The sequence below is a fragment of the Olea europaea genome, chromosome 21, assembly GCF_002742605.1.
Source record: "Olea europaea var. sylvestris chromosome 21, O_europaea_v1, whole genome shotgun sequence".
NCBI lineage: Eukaryota > Viridiplantae > Streptophyta > Magnoliopsida > Lamiales > Oleaceae > Olea > Olea europaea.
Window position 1 is genome coordinate 3,725,769 of NC_036257.1, and position 15,175 is coordinate 3,740,943.

Here is a 15,175-nt window from a genome sequence, read left to right on the forward strand (position 1 = left end):
TTTCTATTGAGTTCAATCACAAACCATGAACTAAGTATTGACTTGGTTCTGTAATCTCTGCCAGATAGTTATTCACAGTTCATTATGAACTTCAATATGAATAAGATCGAATGCACACTCCCTGAATTGCTTAATATGCTTAGAACTGTGGAGCTCAATGTCAAGACTGGCACTGGGCATGTCTTAGCTATTCAATCCTTCAAGGGCACTAAGAAGAAAATCAAAGGAAGTTTTAAAAAAAATCCAAAAAGGCTAAGGGCAATAACAAAGCAGTCAAAGTGAAGGACAATACCAAATCTAATGACCTTTGGTTTCATTATAAAATGAAAGGTCATTGAAAGAAATATTCCATGGCTTACGTCTACTTCATTTGTTTCTTAGGTATTTGATACTAGATATGGAGAAATTAAATGGAAGCAGACCACTATAAGAGGGAGAAGTTAACCTACACGCTGAAGATGAGCAAAGGTTGCCGCATTGCCTATAGGAGCATACTTCTTGCCGTTGCCTTCTGACTTAGTATTGGAATTAGAGAAATGTTGCTTTGTACCCACTATAACTGGAACATTAAATGAATTTCATGTTAGGACATGAACTATTTTAATGTTAAGGACAATTGCTGTTCCTGTTTTTCTTAATAAAGACCCTAATATGATAAATTACAAAACGACGTTTATATTCTTTAATACTAAGTATTCTATAATGAGTATAGAAGTTAAGAGGTATGAAAGTGATAATCTAATTATTACCTAAATATGGCATGTCAGACTTTGTCATATAGATGAAATGCAATTCCAAAGTTACATAAAGATGTATACTTGGGATTAATTGATTTTGACAAGTAAAAATTATGCATATCTGACACAATGACCAAATCTTCTTTTACTTGAAAAGAAGAAAGGTCAGCATAATTATTAGTCTAATGCATAGTGATGCATATGAACTCATGTCAATTGATGTCAGGTAATTTTTCTCTTATTTCATCAATGATCATGTATACTTGATGAAACTCAAACATGAAACTCTTGAAAAGTTTAAGAGATTCAAACTAGAAGTAGAGAAACAAATAGGTAAAGATATCATCGCATTAAGATTCGATCGAGTGAGAATATCTTAAAGATAAAATTTAGATTATCTAAGAGAGAATGAGATTCTCTTGCAGTGGATTCCTCCACAACAAACTAGTATGCATCCTAGCAATTAAACACAACAATCATTGAAAATAAGTGCAAAAGAATGTTCAATACCCAAAAACATGAATTAAACTAATAAAACAATTCGATCTCACAGTTGTATAGATTCCGGGGCTTCAATATCCTCGAACAAGTATGAGAAATTAGCTAGACATCTTCAATTTTAGAGCACAAAAGAGAGAAAAGTGACTTGGGGGCGTTTTCTCACATTCTAGGGTGAATTAGGGCATTTATGTGGTGAAAAGATTTGTTTCCATACATGGTTGGACGGAAAAAGGAAATTAAAAATCGCGTTAAAAGTTTCTACCATGCAACCGCATGGTTATATAGTGTGCTACCGTATGGTTATGTCAAAACAGGGTCCTGAGATCGCTGGAATGGCTTGTGCGACCACATGGGAAATGAACCATGCGACCGCATAGTTCAAACGGTTTTTTCCGCCGGACAGCTTTTAGTATTTTGATCATAACTTTTTCTCTCAATATCCGATTGAGGTGATTCAAGTTTCTTTGGAAAGCTAACTCAAATATATACAACTTTAATTCAGAACTCATCTTCTAATTCGATCGTCTACCATGTCGAAATTGGGTCCCAATATGATGCTTAAAATCGGCGCATAACCCTTTCGATCGGAAATTGATGTGTGATTATACTTCGACCATATTTCACCTCTTTGACTTCTTTCTTCATCCAATTGACCTCTAAAACTCTTGAATCTTCATTCCATTGCTCGTCTCATCTACAAATTATTTTTAACTTGGTCCCTGAGCTTTCATCTTCTCTTTTCCTTGGTCTTTTTTTCTTATTTTTCTTCTTCCAATACTTTTAGTCTTTCATCAATTGACCTTCAAATCTTTCACTCCTTTTTTTCGCCTTCTGGTTAAACTTTTGGATTTTTGCAATTTAGTCCTTAAACTTTTGATTTCTTTCACTTTGGTCCTTCTTCACACATTTCCTCTAATTTATGCCATAATCATCCAATTGCGACCTAAATCAAAATATAAGGATACTCGGTACATTTAGGCATCAATTAATCACAAAAATACAAGTATTAATGGATGAAAAACATGACATTTTATGTCTTATCAAATTCCCCCACACAGCTTTTGCTCGTCCTCGAGTAAAATTCAAGTTCACTTTCACAAAAATGTTAAAGTTGCAATGCTATCAACATAGAACAATCAAACTCGTTAAAACACATAACACATCATGAACAAATATTCTCACACAACTTATAACCAATTAGCAAGCATTCTCAAATAAAGATGGAGTAAACCAAACGTGTAAACCCTCGCGAAATATTAGCACTCAACTCTTATGTGTTTAAGGGGTAAGTATTTCGCTCAAATTCATTCCAATAGAGATGTTCTACCATATGCTTGCATATATTCTCATTCTTCACCAATTAGATCACATGAATAACACAAATCATAAGGTCTTTTCCATGGGTTGTAATGTGGCCTAGGGTCCAGGTGGAAAGTATTTGGATAAGTGACTCAAAAGCCATTGAAACTAGTGGAGTAAGAAAAATGAATTGCCTCAAGCTCAAACATATATAAGACATGTAAGATTATCACTCCACTTAAATGTTTCTCTTCATTTATTTCACACAACCCAGACCCTTCTTGTAATATATTAGGAGGAATCCTGAACATAAAATAATTTTGTAACATTGAAAACTATTTCCTCCATCACTTCTTTCTTTTTCATCTCTTTCATTTTTTTTTCAATTTTTTTTCTCTTCTTTTTTTTCCAATACATTTTTTTCATCCTTTTTTCTCAAGTATGACACTAATAATGGAACTTATGCATTGTAATTGAGAACATGTTCCATTCCACCAACTATACTCCTACCGAAATTTTAGATACCCCCACACTTATTTCTTTCACACTCCCATATGTAACAAAATGATGAACAATACTCCACTAGCTTTCTAGCTTGGGTAAGATTATTTTTTTTTTTTCAGATTTAAAACTTGTAACATGGGCTCAAAAAGAAAAGGCTATAAGGCTCAAAGGGGTTCAACAAAGGGACAATTAATTACAGGGTAGGCTATTGGGCTCAGGTGGCTAAATTATGCAACAAAGATGACCTTAATCATGTTCATGCCTGCATGTATCAATATGACCTCAAAGAGAATCAATGCAAATTCTAGAGAAACAAATCTAAGGAAGAAAATCACTCATGAAAGAAAATAATATTATAAGTTCTAGAGAAACAAATCTAAGGAAGAAAATCACTCATGAAAGAAAATAATAAGATTGATATGGATGTGTCAGTCTAAAGGCTCAAAATCTCACTAGCTTTTTGTCTACACATTTTGGTTACTACCGTCCTCAAAGAAAATAACTCAACCAATTAACTCTAAGTTGGAAAGATCGTTTATTCAATCATGTTATGCACTCCTCAGAGACTTAATTGAATCTTACAAATAGCACACAACCAAAAATCATTTAAAACCACAAATTTTCTCTCAATTTTTCAAATTTTTTTTTTTGTGAAGCAGAAATGTGATCTGAATTAAAAATTTAAAAAAAATAAAAATGAAAACAACCTAAATTCCTTCCCCCACACTTAAAAATTACATTGTCCCCAATGTAAATTGAATTGCAAAGAAGAGAACAAATTTAACCTAAAATATTAATGCAAAAAAAAAAAAATGAAATAAAATGAAAAGGTAAAGGAACAAACTCCCCTTGGGTTGCCTCCCAAGCAGCGCCTTTGTTTATTGTCTTTGGCTAGACTTATTGCTTTCTTCCTTAATTTTCATAAATTGGATCTCCAAGCTTCAACGTTGTTACGACCTCCGCCTCGAAACCTTCATAGAATGGCTTAAGTCTATGGCTGTTTACGAAGATGCCAAACTCTGAATTTCAACTGCACCAAGAGGAAAAACATTAGTAACAACAAATGGTCCAATCCAACGAGAAAGCAACTTACCTGGAAATAGACGAAGCCGGTACTGGTACAGAAGGACTTTTTGACCGACTTTAAATTCCTTTCTAGGGATCATCTTATCATGGAAAAGCTTTGTCTTTTCCTTGTAAATCCTTGCACTCTCATAGGCATCATTACGAATTTCATCTAACTCTTGAAGTTGCAACTTCCTATGTTCTCCACTTTCATCCATATTCATGTTGAAATTTTTGATAGCCCAATAAGCTTTGTGTTCCAACTCCACTGGAAGGTGACATGGTTTCCTGAATACCAACCGATAAGGTGACATACCAATAGGTGTCTTATATGCAATCCGGTATGCCCATAAAGCATCATCCAAGCGCAAACTCCAATCCTTTCTGTTTGGAATTTTTTTTTTTCAAGGACAGATTTGATTTCTCGATTGGATACTTCTGCTTGTCCATTTGTTTGTGGGTGATATGCAGTTGACACCTTATGAGTTACATGATATTTTCTCAGCAAAGCCTACACTGTTCGGTTACAAAAATGAGTGCCACGATCACTGATGAGAGCTCTTGGAATTCCAAATCTAGAGAATATGTTAGACTTGATAAAATCTATAACAACTTGAGAATCATCAATTCTGGTGGCTTTTGCTTCCACCCATTTCAACACATAGTCCACAACAAGTAAAATATAGAAAAAACCAAAAGACACAGGAAATGGTCCCATGAAATCAATGCCCCAAACATAAAAAATTTCACAGAAGAGGAAGGGTGATTGTGGCATTTCATTTATCTGGGATATGTTACCGTCTTCTAGCAATTCTCCCATGATTTACAGAAAGCATATGCGTCTCAAAATAAGGATGGCCAGTAGAAACCACATTCCAACACCTTTTTTGCTATCCTCTTCGGTGTAAAGTGTCCTCCATAGGCATAAGAATGACAAAAGGTGAGGATAGGGGTGATTTCATTTTTCGGAATGCACCTTCTGATTACTTGATCTGCATAATGCTTCCACAGGTATGGGTCATCCCATACATAATATTTTGCATCCTTCCTTATCTTGTCCTTTCGAGCCCTAGAGAAATGCGAGGGAAAAATGCTAATAGCCAAAAAATTTACGATATCTGCATACCAAGGTAGTGTCGCATTTACAGAGAACAATTGCTCATCAGGAAAGGTTTTGTGCAATTGAAGTTCATCGTCCACATGACCCAGACGGCTCATATGGTCTGCAACACTGTTCTCTGTTCCCTTTTTGTCCTTGATTTCCAAGTTGAATTCACTCAAGAGAAGTATCCACCGTATTAACCTTGATTTTGCCTCCTTCTTTGTCATCAAATAACGCAGAGCTGCATGATCGGAATAAATAATAACTTTAGTACCAAGTAAATATGGACGAAACTTTTCTAATGCAAAAACAACAACTAGGAGTTCTTTTTCAGTTGTGGAGTAGTTTCTCTAGGCGTCATTTAGAGTCCTGGAAGCATAGTAGATGGCATGTGAAACATTTCCAATTTTTTGACCCAACACTGTGCCTACTGCAAAGTTGCTTGCATCACACATTATTTCAAATCGAAAATTCCAATCAGGAGGTTGAATAATTAGTGCAGACGTCAGCAAATTCTTTAGTGTATCAAATGCCTTTTTGCACTCCTCATCAAACTCAAAAACCATGTCATTTTGTAGTAGTTTGCATAGGAACAATGCTATTTTGGAGAAGTCCTTAATAAATCTATGGTAAAAACCTGCATGACCAAGGAAAGAACGAACTTTCCGCACACTTGCAGGGTAAGGCAGAGATTGAATAATATCAATTTTGGCTTTATCTACCTTGATGCCCTTAGATGAAATTACATGCCCTAGAACTATACCTTGTTCAACCATAAAATGACATTTTTCAGAATTCAGCACAAGATTAGTTTCCATGTATCTTTTAAGGACTAGTGCAAGGTTACTCAAGCAGCTATCAAATGAATCTCCATGGACTGTAAAGTCATCCATTAAGACTTCTATAATATGTTCGATGTAATCAGAAAATATACTAGCCATACACCATTGAAAAGTGGCCGGAGCATTGCAAAGACCAAAGAGCATGCGACGGTATGCGAAGGTTCCAAATGGGCACGTGAAGGTTGTCTTTTCTTGATCCTCAGGGGTAATTGCTATCTGGAAGTAACCTGAATAACTATCAAGGAAGCAATAGTAAGGATGACCAGCTAACCTTTAAAGCATTTGATCAATAAAAGATAAGGAAAAGTGATCATTGCGGGTTACAGCATTTAATTTTCTATAGTCTATACAAACCCGCCACCCATTTTGAACCCGGTTGGTAACCAATTCATTATTCTAATTTTTCACCACAGTTATCCCGGTCTTCTTAGGAACCACTTGAATAGGGCTGACCCAACTGCTGTCAAAGATAGGATAGATCACTCCAACGTCTAAAAGTTTGAGAATCTCCTGCTTGACTACGTCTATCATGGGTGGGTTCAATCTACTTTGAGGTTGATGAGTAGATCTTGCTCCCTTTTCAAGCAAAATGCGATGCATACAAGTTGATGGACTGATCCCTTTAATGTCTGCAATTGTCCATCCAATAGCAGTACGATGTTTCTTGAGAACCTGTATTAGTTTTTCTTCCTGTGTTGCATTCAATTCGCTTGAGATGATTACGGGCAGTGTGTTTCCATCCCCAAGAAATACATATTTGAGGTGACTGGGAAGAGGCTTCAAATCTGGGGTAGGGGCCTACAAAACAAAAGATAGGGGCTTTTCATTAGAAACTGATAATGTTGCATACGAATTATTACCTGGTTGTTATAACTTTGGAACATTGTTCAACGCTGCAGCAGTGTTTCACAATCCAGGGCTCAGAATTATTTCCCCATCTTCCTTTTCAACATGATTACTAATAGTAACCTCCAATTCATCCTTTCCATTAAGTTCAAAAACGTCCTGTGCTAGGCAGTCAATCAAATCATAGATGTTGAATTTAATTATTTTACCATCAAACTCCATGGTTAGTGTGCCATTGTGTACATCTATTTTTATTTTGGATTTTTTAAAAAATGGTCTTCCTAACAAGATGGGGCTAGTTTGGTCATCATTTTCCATGTCAAACACATAAAAATCAGCAGGAAAGACCAATTCATTAACCTTAAAAAGGACATCCTCAATCACTCCCCTAGGATAGGTATTTGATCTATTAGCCAATTGAATAACAATACTAGTTTTCACCAAAGGTCCCAATTTCAAAGAAGTATATATGGAGTATGGCATGACATTTATGGAGGCACCTAAATCTAGCATGGCTTTTTCAAATTTAGTGTCACCTATTGTGCAAGGGATAGTGAACATACCCGGATCCTTGCATTTTGCAGGAAGTTTATTTTGAATGACTGCTGACACATTTTTCCCAACTTTTACTTTCTCACATCCTTTGAGTTTCTGCCTTCTCTTAATCGTGCACAACTCTTTCAAAAATTTAGCACATCTAGGTACTTGTTTAATAGCATCTAACAATGGAATATTCACTTCAAATTTACAAAAAGTTTTCATAAAGTTCGCTATTTGCATTATCTCTCCTAGATTCTACTGAAGCCTTAGGGAAAGGGGGAACTGGTTTATACTCAGAAAGGGGTGGAAACTTACGTTTGGGTGTATCATCGTTGCTGGAAGTAGCTTTGTCTATGATGGTGTTTTCTTCCTCTTCTTGTTCTGATGATGTGGGGATTGTCTTCACCGATGCTTCAACTTATTTACCATTCATTAACCCAATTGCATTTGCATTTTCCTTTGGGTTCACAATTGTTTGAGAAGATAATTTACCTGAGTTTTGGGATTCCGGCTGGTTGATTGAAGTTGCTAGTTGACTTATTTGATGCTCCAAACTTAGAATGCTTACCCTTGTCTCCTGTTGAAATTGTACAGTGTTAGTGGCAAGGGCTTTAACAACATCTTGTCATCTTCTAATGACATACCAGAGTTAGTTTGGCCCTGTTGTTTAGGAGGATATGACTACTTGTTTGTTGGAAATTAGGGCAATTTTGTCGCACAGGCATGTTTTGTTGATTCCCATAGCTAAGGATTGGGTGATTCCTCCATCCTGGGTTGTAAGTGTTAAAGTAGGGATCATAGCTCCTTTGTGGTTGTCCAGGAAAATCGTCCACTGCATTAACTTCTTCATTGGGATCTTCTTGAAGCGTTGGTCACGCATTAGTTGGATGCCCTGTTGCCGAGTAAATTCCACATGCTTTTACTGTTTGCATATTTCCTACAGCCATTTGTCGAACAAGAGTAGTTAGACTTGAAATCTATTGTTCAAGAGATGAGATACTTACCTCATTGATAAGTTTAGATGGGCTGTTAAGCCTTGTGCCAAATTGTTGAGAATTAGCTGACATGTTTGCAATCAAGATCCTTGCACCCTCGGGAGTTTTATCCACCAAAGCTCCTCCACTTGCAGCGTCAATCATGCTCCTATTAGTGGGTAGAAGACCTTCATAGAAATACTGGATGAGAAGTTGTTCACTGATTTGATGATGGGGGCAGTTTGCACACAATTTCTTGAACCGTTCCCAATATTCATGCAGGGACTCTCTGCTATCCTATCTTATACCACAAATTTCCTTTCGAATGTTAGTTGCCCTTGAAGTTGGGAAATATTTTTCTAAGAACATCCTCTTCATCTCTTCCCACATTGTGACACTTCCAGATGGTAGGTAGTACAACCAATCCTTAGCTAAGTCCTTTAGGGAGAATGGAATGCTCGTAGTTTGATTTGCTCCTCTGTTACTCCAGTGGGTTTCATGCTTGTGCAAACCAGATGAAGTTCCTTTAGATGTTTATGAGGATCTTCACCTGTAGAACCATAAAAAATGGGTAAAGGATGTATTAGTCTTGATTTGAGTTCAAAAGTAATAGTAGCATCTAATATAGGGAATGTTATGCAGAGGGGTTGTTGATTCAAGTTGGAGCTGCAAGCTCTTTCAAAGTTTGATTTCTAGCCATGGTTTCTTCAAATTTCCTCTGAATGTCACTCCTCAATTTGCGCAAATTAAAACCTATACTTCTTAAATTAATGTAGTAATGGAAGTAAGGGTCGATCCCATGAAGAGTGTTTAGTCTATCTTTTATGCTAAATCAACTAAAAGGGGGGGGGGGGGGAGGGTTTGAATTTTTTGAAATCAATTCTAACTAAATACAATGCAAATTAATAAATTGGATTAAATCAATAAAAAAAAACTAACCTTGGTCTGATTCAATATCCACCTTCGAAATTTTACAACTGATCATAGATGCAAGTATGAATCAATTCACATTTTGAATATTCACCATTGGAAAAATAATTATCATTCAAATTAATTTCTTATTCCTCCTTAAGTGTAATTAGTTAGGGCAACGACCTTCTAACTAATCCTAATTATCAAACAACCATAGACAAGCGCTAAGATTTAATTCAATAATAGCTTTATGTATTAGAGAAATCGATGAACTAGATAACACAAGCCACACGTTTGCATTTAACCTATTCAAACATTCTTCCTAAGATTTAACAATTTCCAAACCAGCAAATCACTAATCCTAGTTGCTTCACAAGTTAAATCAATCAAACAATTACAGATTTGATGTTTAACTTAGTAGCAGATTGTAATGAATAACAAACTAGTATGCATCCTAGCAATTAAACACAACAATCATTGAAAATAAGTGCAAAAGAATGTTCCATACCCAAAAACATGAATTAAACTAATAAAACAATTCGATCTCACAGTTGTATAGATTCCGGGGCTTCATTATCCTCGACCAAGTATGAGGAATTAGCTAGATATCTTCAATTTTAGAGCACAAAAGAGAGAAAAGTAATTTGGGGGCATTTTCTCACGTTCTAGGGTGAATTAGGGTATCTATGTGGTGGAAAGATTTGTTTCCATACATGGTTGGACCGAAAAATGAAATTAAAAATCACGTCAAAAGTCTCTACCATGCGACCGCATGGTTATATAGTGTGCTACCGCATAGTTATGTCAAAACAGGGTCTTGAGATCGCTGGAGTGGCTTGTGCGACCGCATGGGAAATGAACCATGCGACCGCATGGTTCAAACGGTTTATTCCGCCGGATAGCTTTTAGTATTTTAGTCATAACTTTCTCTCTTTATATTTGATTGGGGTAATTTAAGTTTCTTTGGAAAGCTAACTCAAAGATCTACACCTTTGGTTCAGAACTCATCTTCTAATTCGATCGTATACCATGTCGAAATTGGGTCCCAATATGATGCTAAAAATCGGTGCATAACCCTTTCGATCGGAAATTGATGTATGATTATACTTCGACCATATTTAACCTCTGACTTCTTTCTTCATCCAATTGACCTCTAAAACTTTTGAATCTTCATTCCATCGTTCGTCTCATCTAGGAATTATTTGTAACTTGGTCCCTGAGCTTTCATCTTCTCTTTTTTTTTTCCTCTTTTTCTTGTTTTTCTTCTTCCAATACTTTAAGTCTTCCATCAATTGACCTTCAAATCTTTCACTCCTTTGTTTAGCCTTCCAGTTAAACTTTTGGATTTTTGTAATTAGTCCTTGAACTTTTGATTTCTTTCCCTTTGGTTCTTCTTCACTCATTTCCTCTAATTTATGCCATAATCATCCAATTGCGACCTAAATCAAAATATAAAGATACTCAGTACATTTAGGCGTCGATTAATCACAGAAATGCAAGTATTAATGGATGAAAAACATGACATTTTATGTCTTATCACTGAGCAGCTGAAACTTTTGAACATTCAACTAGAAGTAAAGGATTCCACGTGTTCTTCGCTGGAAGGCAAAATTAGTCAACTAACTTTTGAGTTAGATAGACTCCGTGATGAGCTTCAAGTCCAGTGAGAATAGAAGAATATGATTGAAACTAAGAAGGCAGCATTGGAAGAAGCACAGACAAGCATAGCATTCATTGATCAAAAAAGGAAGACCCTTGAAGATAGTTTCCTGCAAGTGATCAATGGCGAGTGATCTTGATGATGTCAAGAATTTCTAATCCTTTTTTTAAGATCATATTGCATGAATTTTGACTTGTTATTTTTATTTGGATGAACTTTTCTTTTTCATGTTTCTTGTGTTTTTTTTTACTACTGCAGGTGATAAACAAATTGAATGAATTATTAGTTGTGACTGAACTTGAATTTATAATTTATATAAGCTGTCTACGTACCCAAATGGGATCAAATCAAATGTAGTTCATTACAAGAACACAATTTTTTCTTTTTATAATGAAAAATTTTTTTAAAAAAACTTCAGGCGTAAGAACGCTTTAAAAATTTTCCATTGATATGTCCGATTTGCAGTTCATCTTTGTCGACAATTTTGTATACTCCGTTAGTGAATGTATGAGTAACAAGAAATGGACCATCCCACTTAGGCTGGAACTTGCCCCCTATTTTTCTTGTGATTGTGATCAGCCTGTGCACGGAAAGTACTAGATCTCCAACTTAAAATGATCTTGGTCGCACCTTCTTTTTGAAGGACTTCGCCATTCGAGCTTGATAGCACTTCAGGTATATTTGTGCTTCTAACCTCTTTTCATCCAAAGCTTCTAGCTCTTCCAATCGAAGACGGGCATTTTCTTCAGTTGTCAAATCTTTTTGGATGACAATTGGAAGTGACAGGGTTTGACTCTCCAGAGGAAGTATAGCTTCCACCCCAAATACTAAGGCATAAGGAGTGGCTTGTATTGGAGTCCGATAATTAATTTGATAAGCCCATAAGACTTCATCGATTTTCTCATGCTAATTTCTTTTTGATTTGGAGACAACCTTTTTCAACAGACTGCATAGTGTTTTTTCGAACGCATCTGTCAATTCGTTAGTTGTCGCATTGTACATGGACAAGTTATACTGTTTGAACCCAAACTTAGAACATAAATTGTCTATGTGGCTATTGCAGAATGATTTGCCATTATCAGTTATGATATGTCGGGAGACACCATAACGATAAATGATTTGGATACGAATAAAATCTACAACATTTTCTTTCTTTACTTCCTTCAATGGTACGATTTGGGCCTACTTAGAAAAGTAGTCAGAATGTAAACATGCCTACTGAAGACTTTGGAGTTATAGGTCCAATTATATCAAGACCCCATGCATCAAACGACCATGATGCTACTGTCAAATGTAATGGTTTCGGAGGTTGATGGATGAAATTCGTATAGACTTGGCAAGCTTCACATTTTCTTGCATAATCCATGGAGTCTTGTACCATAGTTGGCCAGTAATATCCCATCCCCTTTATTCGAAAATGGAGTTTAGGTCCAGATTGATGGGCAACACAAATTTCAGAGTGGGCTTCTTCCACGACCTAAGTTACTTCATGGTTACTTAGGCATCGAAGGAGAACTCCATCAAATGATCGTCGGTAAAGTGTTCCCTTATAAAAGATAAAGCGAGAGGCACGTCTTTTGATCTCGGTTTTTCGTCATGGATTATCTGGTAGCTTTTGATGTTGAAGGAAACCAATTATTGGTTGTCTCCAATCTTCTCTTTCTTCATCTTCAACACTATTATTTTCTTCCAAATTACTGGGTAGCAATGATGGAAATACCCATCTTTGAGCAATTAATATGGAGTAAGAGAAATCTTCATCCGACCTAGCTAAAACAGTAGCCAAATTAGCTAAGGCACCAGCTTCCCTATTTTCACTTCTTAGGACGAATTTAATTTTTACCGAATCAAATTGTCTCATAAGCATTGATGCATATTCATGATATGGCTTCGGGTCTGAAATACAGACTTCATACTCAGCTAAAAGTTGGTTGATTATCAATTTAGAATCTCCAAAGACTTTCAGCTGGTGGATATCCATATCTAATGCTGCTTCTAAGCCAAGGATAAGGGCTTGATATTTCGCCACGTTGTTTGAACATTTCTCTGTTAAAGCAAAAGAGTAGAGAGTAACAAAGACTACTCATGCTCCGGCATCATAACTTTGGGCTGCCATATCGAAGTATAGCCTCCATGATTGTATGACTTCGGTAAATAAAACTTTTTCATCGGGAAGGTCTTTTTGAAGTTCTCATCCCGCTAGAATTGGGTGGTCAGCAAGGAAATCTGCTAAAGCTTGTCCTTTAATGGCCTTTTGTGGAATGAATTTGATATCGAACTCAAACAATAGTAGTGCCCATTTCCAATCCTTCCAGAGAGAATTGGCCTAGACATTATGTACTTCAATAGATCAATCCTCAAAACAAGATTGATTGTGTATGATAGCATATAATGTCTCAACTTTTTAGCTGCGAAGATTAACGCAAGGCATATTTTTTCAATAGGTGAATACTTCATTTCAGAGACTACCAGTGTCCGGCTTAAGTAATAGAGTGCATTCTCTTTTCCTTCATCGTTGACCTGGACAAGAAGTGCTCCTAAAGAATATTCTTGTGCTGCAACATAAAGAGTTAGTGTCTTCCCTAGGACTTGAGCTGTGAGTACCGGTGGACGAGACAAATATTGCTAAATGCTTTGGAAAGTATTTTGACAAGCGTCGTCCCATTCAAATGGTACATCTTTCTTCAAAAATTTGTTGAATAAATGACATCCTCTGGCAAGGTTAAAGATAAATCTTCAAAAGTATGCAAGTTTTCCTTGAAAACTTTTCAACTCACATACATTTCTTGGCTTTGGCATATTAATTATGACATCAATTTTTGATTAATCTATTTCAATACCCCAGTATCAAACAACGAAGCCGAGCAATTTACCTGAGGTGACGCCAAATGCACATTTCAACAAATTCATTTTCAGTTGATGTCTTCGAAGTCTTTTAAAAGCATCCCGTAAATTTTGTAAATGATCGTCACGTCTTTTTGTTTTGACAACAAGATCATTTACATAGCATTCCACGTTCTTATTCAGTATGTCATCGAAAATCTTCTGCACTGTCCTCTAGTAGGTTGCCCCAACATTTTTCAATCCAAAAAGCATAACTTTGTAACAATTTATGTCTTTAGGGGTACGAAATGATGTGAGCTCCTCATCTTTCAGGTTCATTCGTATTTGGTTGTATCTAAAAAATCTGTCCATGAAATATAAGACTTCATACCTGTTAGTTGGGAAAGTCAACACAAATTCTTAATTGCCCATTCTTCTTTTTGATAGGGACAATGTTCGTGATCCATGTTGGGTATTTCATTTCGCGCATGAATCCAACTTCAATAAGTTTGTTGACTTTCACTTCAATTTGAGGGATCAATTCTGGTCGAAATCTTCTTTGAGGTTGCTTGACTGGTCGAACTCCATGTCTTACTGCAAGATGATGCACTGCAACCTTAGGGTCTAACCCTGACATTTTCTTGTAAGACCACGCAAACACGTCTTTGTATTCCTGAAGCAAACTGATGTACTTGGATTTCCTTTTTTGACTAAGGAGGGCACTTACAAATGCTAATCTCGGGTCTTCTTCGGTCCCCAAGTTCAAGTGTTTCAAGTCATCTACAGTAGCTTGTCTACCTTTTTCAAATGTAGGTGGGGTTGGTTCAAATTCATCTGTTGTGATAGAACTTTTGGACTCAGAGTCTGAATCAAGAGCTTCTTCAAAGGCTATGTGATTGACAGATACCTCTTCCTTATCGTCATTACCCTTTACGGATAGGAGAACTTTTTGATGTCTTCGTCTTCTTCTTGACCATTGTAGTTTTGGACTTGGATCAGAAGTTTTAATTTCAAGTTGAGAAAATACAGATTGTCTTTGGGATGACATTTAGAGAGCTTGTGCATTCCTATCAATTTGGGTAGAATAAGATGAATCTTCGCTTAACCTTTGGAAGACAGAAACTTTACCTTTTACGTCGACAACTGGGAAGGGTCATCCTTTTAACCTTTTAAATATCGAAACTCTGACGTTCTCATTTTCAATTCGATCAAACACTGAAGGTCTCAACTGTTCTGATTTCTCTTCTATAACTTCTTAAATTAAAACCATGATGGGTTTGAGGGAAACTTCTTGACCTTTATCTTTCTCAGTGGATGGGGATCATATCCCAAACCATACCTAGGTCAGGACACCAAGACTCCATCAAAAT